The 9,195-nt window shown below is 38.9% G+C and overlaps 1 long non-coding RNA gene across 1 annotated transcript in view; it reads left to right on the top strand.

The window, feature by feature from the left end:
* Nucleotides 1-4,973: 4,973 nt before the first annotated feature.
* LOC141325095 (uncharacterized) overlaps nucleotides 4,974-9,195 on the top strand; it is a 16,790-nt gene continuing 12,568 nt past the window's right edge. The window contains exons 1-2 of the long non-coding RNA XR_012353725.1: nucleotides 4,974-5,018; nucleotides 5,420-5,496. This is a non-coding gene — a long non-coding RNA (uncharacterized lncRNA). The remainder of the gene's footprint in view (nucleotides 5,019-5,419; nucleotides 5,497-9,195) is intronic.

Genomic DNA, 9,195 nt, shown 5'->3' with positions numbered 1-9,195 from the left:
AGCCTTCATTTCAGAAATTCAGGTACCCTATAGGTAGGTAGACCTTCTGTAAAAGCATTGAGGTGATACATGAGGCTCGATGTGCTGCGGTGATATGCGCATTCCGCTAGTTGGTGCTCCAGTATAATCGGTCCGCCGCTGAAACTCATCCAGTGAGAAACGTTCCGCGGTGCAAAATTAAGTGCGATTAAAATGCGTTAAAAAAAATTAACGCGTTATTTTTGTATAATTAATTAATCTAAATTAACGCGTTAAAGTCCCGGCCCTAATTTTAAATTGAGAAAACAATGTTTCAAAAATTTACGCCAGTGGTGGGACTGTGGAAAGGTTGAAGTGAAAGTACTTTGTCAACAGTATACTTTCAGTGTTTCTCGGGACATCACTAGACTAATGAAAAAACTTGAATCTGAAATAATGGAGGCACAAGGGTTAGCAGAGGCTACTGGGGAGGGAAGACATATTGAGACATTTAAAACTAAGACATCCTTTCTTGCGGATTTGCTCGGCATTAAAGCAAAAGGGGCTCTGGTCCGATCTCGTTTTCAAAATCTAACACAGATGGATGCCCCATCCAAGTTTTTTTTTTAGTCTGGAAAAAAAGAACAGTCAGAGTCGTTATATTCACTCTTTACGCTCTGAAAATGGGCAAGAATTAACAAATATATCTGATATTAGAAAACGAGCTGTACGGTTTTATGATGAATTATATAGGAGTGAATATAGAAAGGATGAGATGTTATCTGCTGGCTTCTATGAAGGTCTGCCAAAGGTCTTGGAGGACTCAAAGGCAGAGCTGGAGAGGCCTCTTTCTGAAGAGGAACTTCTGAATGCTCTGAAGGGCATGGAGAGTGGAAAAACTCCCGGGATGGATGGACTCCCTGTTGAGTTTTGTAAAGAATTTTGGGCTGTACTGGGAGAGGATTTGCTGTCAGTCCTAAATGAAAGTGTGACTGATGGCTCTCTGCCTCTGAGCTGCAGGAGAGCTGTAGGCCCAATCCCAATTCTATTTTCTACCCCTTCGCCTACCCCTCGCCCCTTCCCCTTGTCCCTTGAAACAAAGTGTAAAGGGGAAGGGATAAAATATTTCCCCTAAGAAATGGGACACCACTACAACACTGTGATACGTCATCATACGTTGTCGCTAGTTCCTAATGTTACGTCAGAGGACATGCGCAGATGTTTATCACTCATTCCAAGATGTCAAAATGTTGTCATGTTTCAAAAAGTACAAATGTACGGTGTACACACCGTTCATTCACATGTGGCCGTAAGCAAAACATACAACGCATTATCACATGCGCGGCAAATTGCTAACCAGTGTAGTGGTGCCTGGAGAAGTATATATGCTTCATTTGTGAATTTCGTTTTGAACTTTCTATTTGAACGCATTAGTTTTCTGGATCCTTGGACTAAAATGTTTACAGGGGTTCACTGGTTTAAGAAATTTCTGATCGTAAAAATCAGCTTCTTTTTATTTGTAAGGTATCGTTTTTATTATTATGTACTGATTTAAATTACTGGTGCGGTAGACATAGCGGGCGCAATCATCAAATACATTTCAAAGCAAGCAGGCTCCACGGTCCTGACTGCATCATCACTGCCTTTATTGGGTGTTTTGAGCGAATATTTACATTTATTCACATGACTGGATGTGGTGGACTGCCATGATTTTGGCGAATGCAGGACACTACTGAATAATGCGCATCAGAGGGGATTTAAAAAGTGGAAGTGTGTATACACCGTATACCTGCGTACACCCTCCACTACACCACCGTTGCAAATTGCCGTGCCACTGGTCTTTCATGTTTCTAACATGCAGTCAAGTGTATATGACATAAAAATATATTTTGTAATATCGTGCAATCAGTGCTATCTGCTAGCAAACTTTAGCGATTTTTTTGCAAACATTTATTTACAAAACAACACCATAAACACAAACACAAGATTGAAGGTAATATACATATAATGAAACATTGTCATCAAAATCCTTATTAAAGGCAAAAATTACTTATATTTACGAGTCTGCTTGCTCGAGTGAGCAGCCATGTTGGAAATTTCTCTTAGCCCTTCGTTTGAAGTGAGGTCCTGAAAAATCTTCGTTTGGAGGGCTATCTGGCCCTTCCCCTTACCCCTACCCCTACCCCTCCAACCAAAAGAGAAATGAGACACCCCTACCCCTTCACGTGAACGCGCCAAACGGAGGGGTAGGGCTAAGTGTAGGGGTAAGGGGTAGAATTGGGATTGAGCCGTAATCACACTACTACCTAAAAAGGGTGACTTGCAGGAGATCAAGAATTGGCGACCTGTGAATCTTAAAATCTTTTCTAAGACTCTGGCTAACAGGCTGAGAAAGGTGATGGGGCAGGTCATACATCTTGACCAGACATATTGTGTGCCGGGCAGGTCAATTACAGATAATGTCTGCCTCATACGGGATGTTTTAAGTGTCTCAAGTCTTTTAGGGGTAAACTTGGGGTTTATCTCAATTCATCAAGAAAAAGCATTCGATAGATTGCTTCACGAGGAGACGCCATCGTTATCTCTGAGGAATGGTTTCAGGTGTGTACCTGAGGACGGCGTCTCAGTGGAAGACGTGCTTGTTTCCACTGGAGAAGAAGTTGGACATGAAAATATCTTGTCCGCTTCCCGTATGAATAAGGCCGTAGTGATTTTTGTGAAGGATCATAACCTTGTTAATCGTATAATCGAAACCGGCCTTGTTATAAATGAAAACTTGGTTCAGGTTACCCCTCTGTATGCTCTGTCTGCAAGAATCACTGTATCAAATGTTCCGCCGTTTATTCCCGATGACGCATTAGAGCGAGAATTGGCACGTTTTGGCAAATTTGCGAGTGGTTTTAAAACAATCCCTTTGGGTTGTAAACACCCGGCTTTGAAACACGTTAAGTCTTTTAGGAGACAAGTGTTCATGTTTCTGGATTCTCCAGAAAACACGATGGATGTTTCCTTTCACGTGCGACATGACGGGAAAACGTTTATGGTTTATGCATCAACTGGACATTTACGATGTTTTGAATGCGGTGATCTTGGCCATAAAAAGTTTACATGCCCACACCGTGAACATGTAGCAGAGAGCAGGCCTGGTGTCTCAGGTGAGGGAAGTGTTACGGAGGTTTCGGAGGAATCCACATCATCTAAGCCGGTGAGTAACGCTGATGCGGCGCCGTCCGCTATTAAAATACTAGACAGAGTTGTTATTACTTCTGATATTAGAGACACTGATGTAAGTGAAAGTCAAAGTGATGAATGCATCAGGAATGTTGAGCAGAACATTAGCAATGATGAACATAATGTGATGCAGGACCCAGTTCTAGTGTTTGTATGGAGGCGAGTCAAAAAGTTTTGTGCTCCGGGAATGATGCAAGTGTAATGGATGATGGATCGGATGACAATGGTTCTATTGATTTTGATTGTGATTCACAAGCAGGTTCTGTGTGTGGACCTGAAGGCACTTCTCGAGATATGAATAAAGATTCTTCTTTATATACATTAGAGGAAATCAATAGTTTTCTTGATGACACATTTGGAAGACAAGTTAATATCAAAGATTTTTTTCCTGATGTGGAAAAATTTGAGAGATCTGTGGCTTTTTACTGTAAAAGTGTAAGTCATGAGTTGTTGAGTGAAAAGAAACGATTTCGTTTAAGAAAACATATTACTTCCATTAGAAAATGCAGAAAAGTAGATAAAAGGAGGAAACTGAAAGTCTGTTTGTAAACAACTAACCATGCATCACGCGGTGTTCTTTTTTTGCTGCTCTTTTCTGTTTTTCCTCTATCCCTTCCTTTTTTTATATATGAATTCATTGAGGGTGGGATCACTAAATATTAATGGAGGGAGGGATAGGCATAAAAGAGCTTTGGTGTCTGAAATAATGCATCAAAAAAAGTTAAATGTTATATTGTTACAAGAAACTCATAGCGATACTGATAATGAAGTCGAGTGGGGAACCCTGATAGCAACAGACTCCGGGGCGGATCCGCCCTCAAGTCGGCAGCTCCGCTGTACTGTCAGACTCTGTTTGGACATTCGCCCAGTATATGCCCCGCCTCCGGGCCGCGCTCTCTCGTTTAGCTGATTCGTCACGGACACTGCGCGAATTCGCGATCCGTACGCGCCTTTTTTTTAACCGGCAACGTCATCATCCTTCCTCAGAACGGAGAGTTTGCGGCAGCGGCGGGCTGAAGAAGCTGATTACGGTAAGAATACTCTTAAAATGTGCTTTATTTGTACAGTTGCCAGTAACATTCACGGTAATAAAGTAGTTAATTGCTTTGTTGGTGTTTTTATTTTTTTAAGTTGAGTTGTGAAATGTTCAGTGGATGTTATCTCTTTATTAGCATATAGTAGATTTGAATAACTTGGCCAACTAAATAAACAGCGTTACCCATCTCACAGAAAGGAAGATATCCCGTCCAAATAGGCCTGATTTCCATATTTTAATCCAGATCAGTCCTGATTGTTCGTTAGGTAATTTTTCACCCCTTTCCAAGAAATAACTGCTTGCGAGAATAAACTCTTTTTCTTAAATTGGGTTCTACAATATTATTTCAAATACATTTGTGCTTGTATTTCGTCAAATATATTTAGTCAAATATTTACTTTTTGTCCACATAATACATATGAAATACACTAGCGGACTCGTTATGGATGCTGCGCGGATTCGCGATCCGAACGCGCTTTTTTTCTAACAGTCATTTCAGAAATCAAATCCTCCTCAGAAGTATAACTGCAGGCTAGAATACACATTTTTGTCACTTAAATTAGGTTTTAGAATATTAGTTAAAGTCTGTTTTTGCTTGTATTTCAATAAATATATCCCCAGCCTTTTCTCCTAATGTTTCAGTTCATATGAAATATAAAATTATATGATCGGACTCGATACGGATGCTGGGCGGATTCTCAATCCTAGTGTTTTTGTTTTTCTAACAGTCGCATCTCAGAAATACTCCTTAGAGTGAAGCTGCGGCCTGCCATGTTAAAGAGGACTGAACACGGTAAGAATACTTTTAAAATATGCTTTATTTGTACGATTACCAGTAACATTAACGTTAATAAATTAGTTATTGCTTTGTTTACATTTTTAATTCTGAAAGGGCGTTGTGGAACATCTAGTTAGCTCTTCAACGCGTTAGCATCTTGAGTATAACAGGCCTATTTGGACGGGATCTCCTTTTTTTTGGGAGACAGGGCAGTTTATTTGGCTATAAGGATTTTAATCTATGCCTTTTATATAGCGAATATATAGGTATATTATGCTATATTTTTTCATTAAAGTTTGGTTCTGGAATTTTTAGCTGAAGTCAATTTTTGACAAATATATTCCCCATCTCTTGTAACGTTATTTCAGATAATGTATATGAAATTACTAAGATACTGTGTGTGTGTTCTGTTGCAGATGTAAAGCTCATTCAAGTGCTCCAGTCTGGTTTTTGATTCTACATCATCCATCGATATTCTACTTCATCTTTAAAAGTAAGATTAAATAGTTTTAAACTTGATTTAGCAAACTAGTTTGTCAATTGACAATGATCCACACTACAGCTTTAACATGAAACTAGATAAAAAGTTTGTTAGCAAACTTTAAGTTGGCTTGAGAAAGCCTAGCCAGTAAGTTTTAAGTAGTTTTAAAAGCTTTTAGTTTAAATAAAGTTTAAAGGTTTTCAGTTTGAAATAGTTTTAGTTTGATTAATAAAGTTTGAAGATAGATAGGCTAGATAGATATAAATAGTTTGAAAATAGATTGATTTATAGATATAAATAGTTAGAATATATAAATAGTTTGAATGTGAATAGATGCTAAGGTGTTGCTATGCGGTTGCTAAGGTACCCACGGTGGTTGCTAAGGTGTTGCTATGCGGTTGCTATGCGGTTGCTAGCATTATTTAAGCAAGACTAGCAAGTCGTTAACATGATTTTTAGCATGACTAGCAAGTCGCTAGCATGATTCTAGCATGACTAGCAAGTCGTTAGCATGATTTTAGCAAGACTAGCAAGTCGCTAGCATTATTTAAGCAAGACTAGCAAGTCGCTAACATGATTTTTAGCATTACTAGCAAGTCGCTAGCATGATTTTACCATGACTAACAAGTCGCTAGCATGATTTTAGCATGACTAGCAAGTCGCTAGCATGATTTTAGCATGACTAGCAAGTCGCTAGCATGATTTTAGCACGACTATCAAGTCGCTAGCATGATTTTAGCATGACTAGCAAAGTCGCTAGCATGATTCTAGCATGACTAGCAAGTCACTAGCATGATTTTAGCAAGACTAGCAAGTCGCTAGCATGATTTTAAACATGACTAGCAAGTCGCTAGCCTGATTTTAGCATGACTAGCAAGTCGCTAGCATGATTTTAGCATGACTAGCAAGTCGCTAGCATGATTTTAGCATGACTAGCAAGTCGCTAGCATGATTTTAGCATGATTTTAGCATGACTAGCAAGTCGCTAGCATGATTTTAGCAAGACTAGCAAGTCGCTAGCATGATTTTAAACATGACTAGCAAGTCGCTAGCCTGATTTTAGCATAACTAGCAAGTCGCTAGCATGATTTTAGCAAGACTATATAGTCGCTAGCATGATTTTATCATTATTTTAGCATGACTAGCAAGTCGCTAGCATGATTTTAGCATTACTTTAACATGACTAGCAAGTCGCTAGCATGATTTTAGCACGACTAGCAAGTCTCTAGCATGATTTTAGCACGACTAGCAAGTCGCTAGCATGATTTTAGCACGACTAGCAAGTCGCTATCATTATTTTAGCATGACTAGCAAGTCGCTAGCATGATTCTAGCATGACTAGCAAGTCGCTAGCATGATTTTAGCAAGACTAGCAAGTCGCTATCATGATTTTAAACATGACTAGCAAGTCGCTAGCCTAATTTTAGCATGACTAGCAAGTCGTTAGCATGATTTTAGCATGACTAGCAAGTCGCTAGCATGATTTTAGCATGACTAGCAAGTCGCTAGCATGATTTTACCACGACTAGCAAGTCGCTAGCATGATTTTAGCATGACTAGCAAGTCGCTAGCATGATTTGGTGCCCTATTTTCCAGAGGTCCTTATACTCTCACACTGTACCAGCTTTATGGAAGAAGGCAATCATCACTCCTGTTCCTAAAAAATCTTGTCCACAGGAGAATAATGATTTTAGACCTATTGCCTTGACTTCTGTTGTAATGAAGTGTATGGAAAAGCTCATTATGAGCCAATTAATAACGGAAGTAGGTTCACAGTTGGATCCTTATCAGTTCGCCTATAAACATCAAAGAGGCACTGATGATGCAATCAACAGTTTAGTGCACCTAGTGACTAAACATCTTGAGAATCCTACGGTATATGCTAGACTGTTGTTTGTAGATTTTAGTTCAGCCTTTAATACCTTACAGCCTCATATTCTTTTGAAAACAATGCAGCGGATGAATGTCAATCCCTTTATTATTAAGTGGCTCCACTCATTTCTGACCAATCGTAGTCAGCAGGTCAGGGTGAATAAGACGTTGTCTGAATCTACGACTATTAGCACTGGCGCCCCACAGGGGTGTGTCAGTTCTCCAGTCCTGTTCACATTATATACTAATCAATGCACATGCAGTACTGGTAACAATTATATGATTAAGTTTTCTGATGACACAGCAATTTTAGGTCTCATATCTGGAACATCAGATGTTGCTACTTATAAAGATGAGGTTCAGAATTTTGTCCAGTGGTGTGATACACATTTTCTCAGTATTAATACAAAGAAAACAGTGGAGATGATTTTTGACCCTAAATCCATTGAAGATCACTTACCATTGGTCATCAGTGGTCAGAATATAGCCCAGGTAGATTCTTATAAATATCTGGGCATTCACATTGATAATAAATTGACATGGAATGCTCAGGTGGAAAATGTCTGTATTAGGGTCCAACAGCGACTGTATTTTCTTCGTAGGTTGAGGGTCTTTGGTGTTAACCAGAAGGTGTTGCTTCTCTTTTACCATACTGTAATCGAGAGCATTCTCCGATATGGTATTTCAGCCTGGTTTGGCAATCTTAGTGTACACTTAAAAGCCCAAATTACACGGTTAATGCAGAGAGCCATGAAAATAATGGGAGTTAATCAGCATCCCACACTTCAGGCTCTTTTTGAAGAAATTGTTATCAGACAGGCTCAAAAAATTGTCTCAGATCCCACTCATGTCCTCCACTCTGAGTACCAACTATTACCTTCGGGAAGGCGTTTCAGAGTTCCTCAGTGTAGACTTAACCGTTTTAAGCAATCATTTGTCCCACTGTCCATTAAAGTATTAAATGATAAGTTAGCCAGAGGTCAACAATCCTAATTATTATTAATAATAATATTATTATTATTATTATTATTATTATTATTATTATTATTATTTTTTTTTTTTTATGATTATGGTGATTAATTTAGTTGCTCACTATATATAGTGAGGTTAGTGATGGGCCACTGATTGTATGTATCACATGAATGTAATATGTTATTTGTATGAAACAGCAGATTATAATGTACTGAGTGTGTCCAATACGAATTTCCTTCGGGACAATAAAAGTTTATCTTATCTTATCTTAGCATTATTTTAGCATGACTAGCAAAGTCGCTAGCATGATTCTAGCATGACTAGCAAGTCGCTAGCATGATTTTAGCATGACTAGCAAGTCGCTACCATGATTTTAGCAAGACTAGCAAGTCGCTAGCATGATTTTAAACATGACTAGCAAGTCGCTAGCCTGATTTTAGCATGACTAGCAAGTCGCTAGCATGATTTTAACATGACTAGCAAGTCGCTAGCATGATTTTATCATTTTTTTAGCATGACTAGCAAGTCGCTAGCATGATTTTAGCATTATTTTAGCATGACTAGCAAGTCGCTAGCATGATTTTAGCATGACTAGCAAGTCGCTAGCATGATTTTAGCACGACTAGCAAGTCGCTAGCATGATTTTAGCATGACTAGCAAGTCGCTAGCATTATTTTAGCAAGACTAGCAAGTCGCTAGTATTATTTAAGCAAGACTAGCAAGTCGCTAGCATGATTTTACCATGACTAACAAGTCGCTAGCATGATTCTAGCATGACTAGCAAGTCGCTAGCATGATTTTAGCAAGACTAGCAAGTCGCTAGCATGATTTTAAACATGACTAGCAAGTCGCTAGCCTGATTTTAGC

This window comes from Garra rufa, chromosome 2 (assembly GCF_049309525.1).
Source record: "Garra rufa chromosome 2, GarRuf1.0, whole genome shotgun sequence".
Classification (NCBI taxonomy): Eukaryota; Metazoa; Chordata; class Actinopteri; order Cypriniformes; family Cyprinidae; genus Garra; species Garra rufa.
This window is presented reverse-complemented; position numbering and strand designations above follow the sequence as displayed.